The following is a 14,955-nucleotide window of genomic DNA, read 5'->3' on the forward strand; positions in this document are numbered from 1 at the left end:
GAAAGCAATAGCATTGTGCCCCGTCCCCTGGCATTGCCCTTTGCTTCTTTTGATGCTTGTGTTGATTTCAGCTATTAAGCCACACACCCCACCATTATTTTCTAAATAGTTTAATAGATTGAACAAGTGACATGATTAAGCAATATAAGTAAGAGATATATCTGTCCAGAATTCAGTGACAGAATTTTAGAAGGTTTTTTTTTTTCCCCTTTTTGATAAAGAATGGGGATGGCCACTCAATATGCACGGGACATCTTCCTTCCTCCAAATAACAAGGGCCTCTCCAGCAAGCAGTAGTCTACACCTCTACATGGCATAGAGGTCTTCCTCCTGCCCCCGCCCCCAATGTAGTCAGCAGAATTGTGTTCCTGTTCCCCTTCTTCTGTAATTCCCAGCACATTCGGTGGATTACATACTGTTTATGCATCATGCAGCCTCCCTGAGCCCTGTTTCTTTACAGTACTTACTCCTGCTGCTAAAAGGAAAATAGGCTCTGACAATCCTCTTTGGCTGCCAAAGCTGCTGCCTCTGAATGAACACATCCTGCTTCCAGGAGTCAAGCTGATCCCTGTGATCCCTGAATCCTACAGGAGTTCAAAAGAATTCTGTGCGCCTCAAAGGGCAAAAATTGCTATTCGTTTAGGATTTACAGTGGAACCAGTGCTTCCTCACTAAGAGCTGATGCTATCCTGCCTCCTGATTCTGCCGCTGCTGCTGAACCAGCTCAAACTGCAGATGAACCGGAAGGCCCCAATCTGCCTGCGACTCTGGATCTCCTCCTGCATGACACAGTTCAGTTCAGACACAATAATGAGACCATTGAATTTCCCTCTGCAGCTGGGAGCTGGCTGTAAATGCTAAAGTTAAGTTGTTGAAATGACTGTGTCAGGGGACTTGCAAATGAATATACTGTCATTCCAACGTAACCCAATTTACCCTGTGTTCATAGTGAATAGTTTTAGACACTTAGTTTAAAGCCCTACTATGATGTTTGGCAAAAACATCTTTAGAATACACACTCCCAGGGGAAAATTGACAACTCAGATGACAGCTTAGGAAGGGATAAAAGAATCACAATGCTATAGTACATTTTATGACACTTTTCATAACTGGATTTAAAGATGTTTAAAAGTGAATAATTTCACAATATCCACGAGAGAGAGGTAGCAAATATTCTTTGAGTTAAGAAATAATAGTGGGGTAATTTTTGCAATGTTTTATCACTCTATAATTCTCTTATCAAATACAAACAAAGACAATATCCCACTCTGTAAATGATAAACGAAAATCCATTCTTATAAAGTTTATAAATCAGTTTGAACAAACAGGCACCATTCTGAGACCTTAGACCTTCACCAAAGTGAATGCAGTGTATTTGCTGTATTGCACTTAAAAATATCTCAAATAGGTTTGAAGATTTGAAGACCCCTTTAAAATTATTTAACATATATTCTGATCTATTAAAAATTATCAGGAATATATATCTTGAGATTAGTATTCAAAAAGGCTTCTAGAAAAATTTTATAAAATTTTTCTAGAAATAGACTCTCAGTGGCCTTATACGTTTTAATTATAGTAAAAGTTTATTTGTATAAAGGTTTTTTGAGAAATGATGCAGTATTGGCAATTGATTTTGTCTTCTCCTAGTTTATATATGAGATCTAGTTTGTCTGATGATATAAATATGTGGGTAGCTTTTAAAAATGAGATTATTGGGCAGCGCTGGTGGTTCAGCGGTTTAGCGCCGCCTTCAGCCCAGGGTGTGATCCTGGAGACCCAGGATCCAGTCCCATGTCAGGCTCCCTGCATGGAGCCTGCTTCTCCCTCTGCCTGTGTCTCTGCCTCTCTCTCTCTCTGTGTCTGTCATGAATAAATAAATAAAATATTTTTTAAAAATAAAATAAATAAAAATGAGATTATTAACTAGGATTTTATCACATGGGTAAAAAATTTTAAAGTAGGGATTGAATTTTTTCTCCCTAAAAATGTGAGGTCTTGAAGACTAGTAAATACTTATATATTCGGAGGGACAATATGAAAAAAGGTTAATCACTTGCTTCAATTCCTACAGCCTCCATTTCTTCCCATCAACCCTGCATAATTTGAGCAGGCTTGGTGGACATACAGCTCATCCCTCCTTTACTCTTTATCAAATGAAGCAGCTTGAAGGTTGGGGGCTGGAACCATCTGAAAGTTTGTTCACTCACATTTATGGTGATTGATGCTGGCTGTTCACTAAGAATCTTCATGGGTTTTGGCTACTTCCTCATGGTATGGTGGCCAGATTCCAAGGATGAGAGTCCTGAGAATGTGAGAACAAGGTAGAAGACATGTCACCTTTTATGATTTAACTTTGAAAGTCATGTAGCATCAATTCCAGTCATTTTATTTGTCAAGGTAGTCAGAAAGACTCAAGTTCAAGTGATGGTAGACTCTATCTTCTAACGGAGAGCTTCAAACTTCTAGAACAGCATGTGGTAACAAAAAAAGTTGCGGCCATTTTTAGAAAATGACAATATTCAATATTATACGAGAGTATCTTTAGTGGAGTGGTATTAAAAACCAAACAAATATACTCAATCTTTATATTGGTCTTTTTTATTTAATGATGAATGTATTCTTGTATTCTTGCATTCTGCATGCTATATTCTCTGTTTCCTGTCAGTGGTAACAAACAAACAAAAAGCTCTGGGCAGTCTACAAGCCAGGCTGCTTTCTAGCACTTGGAGTTTTTATATGATTTCTAGACTACCCAAAGTCTTTGTTTTTCCTTTGTCTCTCTGTGGCTTACTTTATTATTCTATTGAACTAGAGATTAGGTAAAGGGTGAGATAAAAATCAAAACATGTTGAAATGTATTTGATTACTTGAGACCTTTCTGACTCTGGTTATAAACAGTAATCCAGAATTGGGTTCATAAGAAAAATATTGAAGGGGTGCCTGGATGGCTCAGTGGGTTAAGCAGCTGCCTTCAACTCAGGTCATGAGCTTGGGGTCCTGGGATGGAGCTCCATGGCCATCTCCTTGCTCAGCAGGGAGTCTGCTTCTCCCTTTCCCGCTGCCTCTCCACACCCATACCCCACTTATACTTTCTCTTTCTCAAACAAACAAATGAATAAAGTATTTAAAAAAAGAAAAAGAAAAGCTTTGAATAAGAGATTTTTAATTCTTGGGCAGAGTTGGTGGTAGTTGATAGAGAATGAGAAGGAATATTGATAAATTCTTTTTTTTAATTAAGAAATTTGACTTTTTCTCCCCTTTGAAATAGAGCTAATTACAAATCAGAATCCATTTAATTCATATCAAGTGACCATAGCTGGCATTTTTTGAGATCAGATGGGTCTACAGTGACCTGTGCCCTCAGATGGTTTCTCACACAGAGGAACCTGAGCAGTATGAGATGTCACAGTTATTTTCACTCTGACAGCTACTTAAACATCTATTTAAATGACTTCAGTCTTTTACTTGATCAAAGACTGTTTAGCCTGTGCCACAAGAAGCTGTTGTTTGCAGCATAAAGAAAATTACTATGAGAAAGCAAGTTAAAAAGAAACATTAAAAAGGTAAAATTTCTGCAGATTTGCCTCAGGGTCATCTTAATCAGATCATAAATTGTGTTTTGTAGTTAAGTTCTCCTATGGCACATCAAATTGTTATATTTCATAAATAAAGAGGGATAAACAGAGTTATGATATCCAATCTGGGTTTTTCCTTTATAAAATTTAAGACTGTACAATGTGTGATCTGAATTCTTACAAAGAATTAAAGCTTTCTCATGTCTTGCTTAGAAAAAAAACATTTAAAAATACGAGAAATATAAAAACCATTTTAGAGCAAAACATTAGAATTCTAAAAATAAGACTTTGATATCTGCATATATTTTATCTTGTGCAAGGAGTGTAATCTCAGTCTATATTTAATCCCCAAACTCAACTGAGATAAAATGTAATTTTTAGTGTCTATGTTTATAAATCAGACATTTTCTTATAATTATTAAATATATAAACCAATTTATATTCGTAGCCCAATAGGAGAAAAATTAAAATTATCTTTATATATGTTTACTATGAAAAATGGAATTAAAATTTATTTATATTTACTTAAAACCAAACATCTCGTTTGCAATTATTTCTCAACTTCACTATGTATCATATATAAAAATCTTTCTTCATTTTAAAAAATAATTCACAGAATTATCTGTAGTTAAATTATTTTCCCCCCCAAAAAATGTTTGGGAATTACTTGAGAACTAATATTAGAAATCATTTGATTTTAAAAAGTACTGTTTTTGCAAATGCATTGATATGTTAATTAAGTAAACTTTCACAAGCCACATAAGTAAAAAATATTCCTGTCTCTGTCAGTTCTAATTTAAAAGATCAACCCTTTACCTTTCAGTTCAATTTGCTCAGGAATTCTGGAAAGTCAGTCATATCAGACAACTAACTGTTTTTCATCAGAGGCAGTATTATCCATAGGAGACATTTGGAGATGTCTGTTGTTTATTTCATTTTGGTTGGCACAAAATGTGGAAGGCATTACTGGCATTTAGTTGGGGCAGAGTTTACATATATCCAGGGAGGTTACCTCTCCTTAACAAAAATGCATTTTCCAGATGCCATCTGATTTTCTAAGTGCCCCCCAAAAACAGACATACATAGCAGAGAAATGTCTGTTTATACTTAGTGGATCCCAAGACCTTGCTAACAGGCTGTCACATCTGTACAAAGGAACTTTACACAGTTTTAATTACATTATGCAATGTATACATATAAAAAATTGATTGGATAGTTTGTTTTGTGGGAAACTACCAGGAATTTTTTACCATGTCAACCATATCAGAAAATCATGTTGAGTGTGATGCTCTTTTTGCCATTAGAGTCATCAAAGATATGCCATTGGGTAAATCTAAATTTGCAGGCTTCCTGTTCATAGTAAATCTCATTAGAGGTGTATCTCTGACTACTTTATTACATCTTTTAATGTAATCATGATCAAGCATTTATTTTATACTCCTTTATTCTTCTTCATTAGTATTGAGGGCAGTGTATATTTTAATTGCGTGTATAGGTAGATTACATTAGCTTTAAATTTCATTTCATTTTTGGAAAGCAGATATTGTAGAACATTTACGATAAGAGAAGACACTGGATGTAATCAAAGTTCAAAACCATTGCTCTTAATGCACCATCCCAGACCTGTCTAGGAATAGATTCTTGTCCCACAGAGGCCTCCCAATATTAGCCCAACATAGGCAGTAGACTTCAAGATTAAGGATTTAGTAAAGCCAGACCTTTATGTAAGGTATTCAAACTCAATGCCTAGAGGGCCAGGTAGTTAATATAAATGAAGTTGGTCAGCTACAAAACAATAAGGAATGGAGGGGATGATGACAAATTTAATAAAGAAGGTAAAGAATTTTTGTAAGGAAGGCAAGAACTACTTAGTCCCAGACAACTCCAGCTCCTTGCTCAAAGCAAAGATAACATTGCTTTGAAGGAATGAGAATCCAGTGTTGCCATCAGTTACTTTTTAAAAAATTTTTATTTAAATTAAACTAATTAACATATAATGTATTATTGGTTTCAGAGATAGAGGTCAGTGATTCATCAGTCTTACATATTACTCAGTGCTCATTACATCATGTGGCCTTCTTAATGCCCATCACCCAGTTATCTCATCCCCCCACCCACCCCCTCCAGCGACCCTGTTTGTTTCCTATAATTAAGAATCTCTTGTGGTTTGTCTCCCTCTCTGATTTTGTCTTGTTTTATTTTTTTCTCTCTTCCTCTATGATCCTCTGTTTTGTTTCTTCAATTCCACATGAGTGAGGTTACATGATAATCAGTTACTTTTAAAATCATAGCAAAACAAGGTGTTTTACAGGCTTTAATGTACTGTGCTCTTAAAACTCTTTTCAATTCATGTCCATCACAGCTTTCGAGAATTAATTGACTTGTAGATAGTCTATACAAATGAACTATCCCAAACAATTATTGTCTTATCATTCAAAATGTTACTTTATATGATTTCCTTTTTGTAATTTGAATATGTGCACTATATGTATTTGAACTATAGTTAAAATAAAATGAACTTAATGTAAGATAAGAGGATATATATTTTCAACTTCTTTGTTCATTTTTTTCCACTTTCCTTCTAGAAATTGTTTCTGTCAATTTTAATTTTCATTGAGTTGAGTGCAAAAGGGATGTAAGGAGACAGTTACCTCCAACTGCAAATAGCAATAGAAGATTAGTAATGTTTTCAGCAGTTCCAAGTTTCACCGAACCTGCCTTGCATGGTATGAGGCCAACTAAAATACGCATTTCTGAAAAAGCAGTAAGACACATCGTGGTATTTTAAGTTTAGAAACTGAAAACTAAGAAAAGATTCTAAAATTGCAGTATAAAGGATGTACAAAGGAATGGTCAAAAATAAGAACTTAAGAATCCACCTAGCACAAGATGTGAGGCAAGAATAGTTTTTATAAAAGTAGTAATGTTAATTCAATATAAATCAAATATCACAAGCGCATTTTCACTTTGTAAATGACACATATTAGCAAGGCCACCACAACTATTTCTCAGTGCTCTCAGGTCTTCAGCAGTTTTGAGCAAATCATTAATAACTTCAAAGCTTCTCTTCTTGCTTTAGAGATCATTGTCATTATGCAATTAAAAGCAGAGCAAAACATAACAGTGAAGTTACCAAAGAACCAAAGGGCATTAAACATGTAATCCTTAAGACAAATGTAGAGATGATATGAAATAAGGTGAGAAGAACCTCTTTGAACAAAGAAATAAGGCTATGCACCTCAGATCCAATAGATTACATATATTTAAAGAAAAATCAAACAAGGTCTGTCAACTTCTCTTAACTTCCTCAGACCTTAGTACATCTTGACTTCAAATTAGTTAAAGAAACTCTGGTAATTGCACACATATTCTCTCTAGAGGAATTGTCAGAACACTGTAGAAAATACCATAGCCCATTCACAGCAGAACTGAGGATTTGTTTTAGCCAAATGGAATAGTCTGTTTGAGGAAAACTTAGCTAAGTGTTTATATTAAAATACCTTTACCTCTATGCTAGGAAAGCCTCCTGGCAGAGTTGAGTGTATAATAATAACCAAAAAACTATTTTGTCTCAGAAATAAGTTAACTAACCACAGTTTAGTTGATTTTAGATTTTTAGTGTCCTCAAATATGAAAATGTATTTTTAGACAAAACACAATGTCTCCCTTCTATAAAAATGTCAGACTAGATAAAATACTTCAGGGTACACTGGTGGGAAAAATGACTACATATAGCATTTCTGCTATACAAATGAAAACAAACCCTTGATGCTGTTTTTGATGGCCTGCAACAAATATCTCCTGTAGAAATATACAAAATGATGTTTTCTGAGTAAAGACATAGCAATAGAAAATATGATCCACATTACTATAGTTATGTGTAGGGTAGATCATTTCAGATAAAATCATTATAGACATCAACAGAATGAGACTACTTTGATCACTGATTGTATGATGGGTATTCCAGTAGGATTGCAAACAAATCCCAAACATAAAAAAAAAAAAAAAAAAAAGAATGACAAAAATGGATTGGTTGAGCAGAAATAGTCTTGCAAGAGGCCTAAGTATATAATAATAATCAGCCTCTTCAGTAATACCGAAAACTGTTTTTGCTGATGTGCCTTTTAGAACGTGTATGTATGTATGTATGAATGCAAATATATATGTGTAAGTAGACATATATACATTCCTGTAGTAATATATGGAAAATAAATTATATTTATAATTTAACAAAGTTGCCACTGTTTTAAATTCAAACTAGACATAAATTTAGAAATGTATTCTTGTGTACACTTTAAACAGTACCTAAAAGTGATAAAGCTGATGCTTCCCAACAATATTGTCATAAAAGTAAATTAATTTAATTAGGCTTTTATTTAAAAGGCTTTATTTCATAAATCCTGGTATACTTAAGATATTTAAAAGGCTATCCTGTACTCTTATTCAAACCAATACATTATGTCTAAAACAATACCAACATAGCCACACATTATGTGTGCTCTTTCAAAATACACTTACCCTACTTTCATAACAAATGTAATATTCATATAAGAAAGGTTATATCTTTTTCTTAAAAATAAATGCTTTTTTTGTTACACATAAAACTTCTAGAAGATTTAGAGCTTAGTTGGAAACTTAACTTCAAACATTAATAGAAAAAAGCATAAAGCCAAATGTTTTCTTAGTTGCAAACCAAATTAAAATATTTTCATTTGGATTTACCATAAATTACTCAAGATCTATAAAACAAAGGTAGCTGGGGAAGCTTTTTTTTTTTTTTTTTTTTTTAAACTACAGACATCTGGGAAAACATTTGAGATACTCAATAAACCCAAAATATGGCCAAGTTCATCCATCCCTAAAAGTAATTAAGAGATAGTTTTAATCCCTTTATTTGAATTAATATCCTCTTGAGCTTGAGTTATATTTCCCTTTTCCAAAAAATAATTTATAAAGGTCCTCATGACTGCAAATGAAACATATATAATTGTATTTTTTCTTCCTTATTTACTGCTCATCATTAGCAGGGACAATTTTGGATTCCAATTCTGAGGGCATCCAGTTGTTGGTCTAGCAAGCCTTATACTACTGTCAGCCGCTCAGTCTAGCAGAACATTGATTTTTGAACAGGGAGTCTTGAAGAAAATAATCCAATATTCTATTAGACAATGAATACTGGCAGTCAGATGGGTAGAAAGGAGTCCTTCATTCCATTTCAATGTATATTTATGAGAAAAAATAGCTTTTTTATTCCCTGTTAGAATGTTTGCCTGTGGAAGTGTTTGAGGGATGAATCATCAGGGGAGTCTTATAAGGGAGAGAAGTAGAAAAGAGAAATCAAAGGAGATAAGTGGCATAAAAGAAGAAATGGTTAAGTGCATTGAAGTTTTGTTTTTAATTTAAAAATTCTCAGTTGATTCAGTAACAGTCTGTCCTCAACAGTTCAGCTAGTCAATGTTTGAAGCTTGTCACAACTCCATGAACACTCTGACTCCTCAAAACAGGCAAGTTAATTCAAAAGAACATGTTTTTCTAATATATCCTTCGTGTCACTAAAAAAAAGGAATCTTAAAGGAATAATGTTCACCTATTCCCCAGAATCTTCACATTATTTCAACTTAAACCTAGGAAATGCAGAAGGAAAGTGATCAGGTGAAAATTTGTCAAAGAATAAAGTAGATTTATAAAAGGAATGGACTTTTTAATCCAAAATATGTAGGCTATTTAAGTTCTTAAAAACAAAATTAAACTGAGTAACTTTTAAAGATCTTATTAGCTTTATTCAATGATTCATGCCTTGGACAGCCTCCAATGCAGCAGACAAAAAGGAGCTCTAAGAAGCTATACAAAATCAGAGTTTTACAGGCAGAAGTGAAAGGAAGCAGAGAAGTTATACCAGGCAAAAAAAGTCAGTTGTTTACTGCAAGGATCTTTTCCTTTAGAAGATGAGATGGATCTATCAGACAGATTACCTTGCTAGAACTGATCCGATGTTTTTTGTTGTTGTTGTTGTTTGTTTGTTTGTTTTTTTCCCCAAAGGTTTATTTATGTTTTTGGGAGAGAGAGCACACACAAGTAGTAAGAGGGGCAGAAGGAGAGGGAAAGACACAATTCTAAGCAGACTCCTCGCTCAACAAGAAGCCTGACATGGACTGGATCCCAAAACCCTGAGATCAGGATCTGAATGGAAACCAAGAACCAGAGGCTTAGCTGACTGAGCCACTCAGGTGCCCCTGATCAGGTGATTCTTGGGGGAGATTTCTGGGAAAGCCAAAACTGTCATTAAGTTAAATCTCAGTGTGGTGACAACCAACTGGGTTTGGGCCTATTGTCTTGTTTTTAACAATGCAAGTGCAGTTGGCAAGCATGAATGATATGATAAGCAAGGAATGAGCTAAGGCTATGCTATATAAGACATCTATGAAGTCTAATTTAATAAGCTGAGGTATTTAGTGACAAAACAATTTATCTACATATGCAACATTTCTTTGGAACTGGAATCTTCTCTTTTTCTTAGCTCTTGAAAAACTCAGATTGTGGAGAAAGATGTGGAAGAGGTCACCCTCTGTCGCCCTATTGGTCAGAAATCTAGACAACCACTTTTATTAATAATCCTCCCATTTTTGCTGGAAAACTGTGAAAAATGCAAGCTTAACCATGACACAGCCCTCTAGTATCTTCTGTGTTACTGATAGGGATAAATCTCCCAAAAAAATGAGATATTTCAATTATGCTTATAAATTGATTTACCTTTATGTTTGAAATGATGAATATCTGTAGTCAGCCGGTCATCTTCAGATCTACTGTTCATCACTCAGTGTTTCTATCAGCAAGCTCAACATTAATAAGTGCAAGTGGTTTTTTTGATATTTTAAGTATTTATTTGAGAGAGACAGCGAGAGAGATAGAGAGCATGAGTGGGGAGGAGATGGGCAGAGGGAGAGGGAGAAGCAGACTCCCGTCTGAGCACAGAGCCCTTCCCTGACCTTGATCCCAAGACCTCGAGATCATGACCTGAACCAAAGTCAGGTACTTAACTGACTTGACCACCCAAGCACCTCTGCAAGACTTTTTAATATCTAACACTAAAAAATTATTTTAAATGATCGAGGAATGAAACATAATGTAAGAAAAAGCATCACTTCATTTCTTTAGACTTTGGCTTCCTATTTCGCAAAATTATAGTATTGGTTTACAAACCCTAAAGGCACTCCTGGATTTACTAGGCTATGCAGAGAGGCAAATCCTTTTGTCCAACACACATTGTTTAACACTTGCTAATGCCCCACACAGAGATAGCCAATGTCTATGTAGTGGTTAGAGTGCAGGTTCAAGAGTTAACTCAATTAGGTTCAATAGGCAAGGTTCCAATCTGATATTGGCTATGGACTTTGAAGAAATTATTTAATCATTTTAAGTTTCAGTTCCTCATCTACAAAATTCGGAAAATAATGGTACCTACCCTGAGGACTGATATAGAGGTGGGCACTCACCTTCTCAGCCCTATGTGTATTAATGATCATATCATTTCTAGTTAACAATATGCCTATTCTTTTCTTTTTTAAATATTTTTATTTATTTATTCTTGAGAGAGACAGAGAGAGAGTCAGAGACACAGGCAGAGGGAGAAGGCAGCCTCCACCGTGGGAGCCTGACTAAAACTCCATCCCGCCACTCCAGAATCACGCCCCGGGTGGAAGGCAGGCGCTAAACCACTGAGCCACCCGGGCTGCCCAACAATATGCCTATTGTTAAGCTTTCTGAATATTAATTCTTAGAATAATTTTGGTATTTCTTGACAAATATTTGTTTTTAATAACCTGTAATAGTGGCAATATGGACATACTGATTTCTTTACTATTTTATATGTTCAGAAGAAAGAAGTAAAGTATGATTTCTGTGCTTGCTTGAGCAACTTCAATTCTGAATATAATTCTAGTATCCTTTACATTGGATAATTATTAAAGTATTGCAAATAATAACTTTATAAATGGGCTCAATATATTATTTGAAAGAAAATCAAGACTTTTTTTGAATCATTACTGAAGGAGTGGGGTTTATTATAGGAATCCTAATTCAGGATTTGGCTTTAAATACTATTCATTGTTCCTTACTCTGATAAAACTGGTTAAGTATAGACACATTTTCCCTTTTCAAAGGAACACTTAGAGGACACTAAAGAAAGGTGTTAAAAACCATTAGCACACGAGTGAGGGCTCTTTACATATACTTAATAAATTAAAATTAAATTAAAACGGACTTAATATTTTGCCTCAAACTAAGGCTTATAACTTGTTGAATTATAAGAAACTCAAAACCTATTACCAAGAAAAAGATGAAGAGTAAAATAAGTATTTATCTGTAGAAATCCTCGGAATATAGTCTCAGATCATATTGAGAATTTCCTTTTCAGGGGATCCCTGGATGGCTCAGCAGTTTAGCACCTGCCTTCAGCCCAGGGCGTGAACCTGGAGTCTGGGGATCAAGTCCCATGTTGGGCTCCCTGCATGGAGCCTGCCTCTCTCTCTGCCTATGTTTCTGCCTCTCTCTGTGTGTGTCTCTCATGAATAAATAAATAAAATCTTAAAAAAAAAAAAAAAGAATTTCCTTTTCAACACCAGGGTGTGACCAGGAAGACACAGAATATCCATAACAAAGAATTGTGACAGTACAGATTTTGACTGGCATCCAGACCTGGAGAAGTGACATCATTTAACAAAAATAGTAGGAACTCAGGTTATACAGACTTTAACTCATGGTTACAGATATGTATCAATGGGTAGATATCACTTCAGATCTCCCTTTGCAATTTAATATGTTCTTCCTACTCCAGCTATCTTAGAATTTGCTACCAGGCTACTTCCAAATGCTGCTCTCCAACAGGTGCAGGTTCTTATCACAGAGTGAACTCATTTGCACCTGCTTAGGGTTCTGCATGGAGTACAGTAACTGTGTCAGTAGTGCTTTTGCTTATCCAATTTACATTTCAAAGTGACTAAATTGTTTTGAAAATGTATCCCAGTGTGGAGTCTTTTGCAATCTTGGCTTGATGTTTAAAATGCCTGGTATCTATAGAAAAAGCCTACATGTTCTTGACATTCAATAAAGCACAAAGGAAAAATGAAATTGCTCCCCCAAAGGGCAAATTTACAAGTGCTTCCTTCTGCAGTTACATATGGCTTATATTACCATTAATATTTAGAATAAGATGGAGTTAAATGTTAGATGTTGAAGGGTTTTTAGATGACATCTATGTCATTGCATCCTCATTTCATAAATGAAAACACTGCATTTCAGAAGCTTATGACATTAGTGAAGTAATATAGTCTGGAGTTGGGTATGTCACAGCCGATCCCTGACTGTCACTTAAGCTAAGGAGTGCTAAGCTTCAGTTTCATGATCTGCTAAAGATTAAAGAAAATAAATGATCAGTTATGAATAAACTAAGTAAGGAAACCTAGTATAAAGGAGCTGAGTAATAGCAATGGCAGACCACTGAGAAGATATGAGAGGATGCTTATAGGCCTAACAGAAGGAAGTGTGGATACTCAACATGAAATATTTTAATATCTATTCCCAGTCTGTCAGCCTGACCTTTTACAGACCATGCAAATGGTGCTGGATGTTTTTGTTTGACTCTCCAGTTCATTGCTCTCCCTTCTCTACCCTGTGTCCTAGAGTGCTGGCTGGCCAGCATGGTCTCCATCAACATGTTCCTATGTCTTCTAGTAGCCTGTTGGATCCCCTTGTCATCTCAAGCCAAGGCTGGCAACAGATAGGCTCTACCATCTGCTCTCTAGCCCTCCCTTACCCACACCTTTGCAAATAGTCTCTTTCAGTAAATAAACCTTCCTTGAATTATCCAATTGCAAGAGTCTGTGTAATTCTGGCTGCAAGGCTGACTGATACAGTACCTGATAACAGAGCCCCACTGCAGCTTCCTGGAGGTATCAAATAGTGCAAATGACATGATTCCAATTTGTCTCTCTGCTTTTTATTCAGACAAACTGCTGTGGGATACAACTGTTCTGGTTATACTTTTGAACCGAGTTCTTGGAACAGCTTTGTGACTTGGACTAAGCTATAGAGTCACAGCACCCTACATATTAGGTTTCTAGGGTACAGGGGCAGCCAGAACCTGCCTGGAGACACACAGGGCCAGTTTTGAGAAAGCCTGAGGGCTTTTGAAAAAAATTATTCTAAGAATAAATGAAATAAATGAAGTATTTATTTAGTGCTAATATGATATTCTTAAGAGTTTCTGTTAAAAGCCCTAATTTCCTTTATTATGATCTATTATATTAGAGAATATACATCATCTTAGGTTCAATAAAACACATGTCAGTTTCTAATTATATCCATAAATTCAAGGTCAAAAAATGTGGATTGGATAGAATGGCTGATTCAATATCTATGGCCCCACAATGTCAATCAATAGGTTGATCTAAACACGGAGAATTGTTTCTAGAATATTTCCAGTTCTTCATGCTGTTCAGAGACATAAAAAATGATATCAAATTTATGTTATATAAACTTTTAGAAGATAATGTTGAGGGGGATAGTTAGTATATGCAAATTAAGACTAAGTTTACCTACAATGTGAAAAAGGCTAAAATTCAGAAGATGTAATCTAGTAAAAATAATGACAAACTCTTTAATTTCAGGTTCAGAAAAATAATAAAATTTTGCAAGTACAATGTCATCTTAGACTTAGTTTAGCTGCAGTTTATGTGAAAAACATTATAGTAGCTTTAGTTGGCCACAAGTTCAAAATGATGATTTGACTAAAAAGTACAATGTCTACCTGCTCAGATCTTCACTGGAATTGCATGTTCATTTCTCAGTGCAATATTTTTAGAGGAAGATTTGAAGACCAGAGAACATCAAGATGGTAAAGGAAATATCATCTTGAGAGAATGGTTGAAAGTGCTTTGTATTGTCAAAACAAAGTCACACTATAAAAACTCATTAACAAAATCTTGATTTGAAGGCTGGTCTATTGGGAGACAAAGGAAAGCTATTCTGTGTTGCACCAATGAACCAAAAGCAATGGACAGAAGTATAAAGAGTCTGATTTCAGCTTAGTGTACTAACCACAACAACTACAGCTGCCAGACAACATGTAAGTTCAACTCATAGAATACTGATTGCACGAATTCACATCACAGAAGAAGAAATCCATGATCTGGAAGAGAAGAAACTAAGTGTTGGAAGTTCTGAACCTCTTGTGGGCTAGACTTATTAAAGAAGAATACAAATTTGTGCTCAATTATAAACTATATGCTTGTGCTCCAGGGTGAGATTTGAGATCTGTGTGTGTGTGTACATATTTTTTTTTCATACCAGGCTAGCTTATTATGAAAAATGTGTACAATTAAGA

The 14,955-nt window shown here is 35.1% G+C and overlaps 1 long non-coding RNA gene across 2 annotated transcripts in view; it reads right to left on the minus strand.

Annotated features, from left to right (window-relative positions):
* The window catches only part of LOC111098672, a 159,128-nt gene that overhangs the window by 81,013 nt on the left and 63,160 nt on the right, over positions 1–14,955 (minus strand). For both annotated transcript variants that reach the window (XR_005369176.1, XR_005369177.1), the window contains exon 3: positions 2,208–2,302. This is a non-coding gene — a long non-coding RNA (uncharacterized LOC111098672). The remainder of the gene's footprint in view (positions 1–2,207; positions 2,303–14,955) is intronic.

The sequence above is a fragment of the Canis lupus genome, chromosome 14 (assembly GCF_011100685.1).
Source record: "Canis lupus familiaris isolate Mischka breed German Shepherd chromosome 14, alternate assembly UU_Cfam_GSD_1.0, whole genome shotgun sequence".
NCBI lineage: Eukaryota > Metazoa > Chordata > Mammalia > Carnivora > Canidae > Canis > Canis lupus.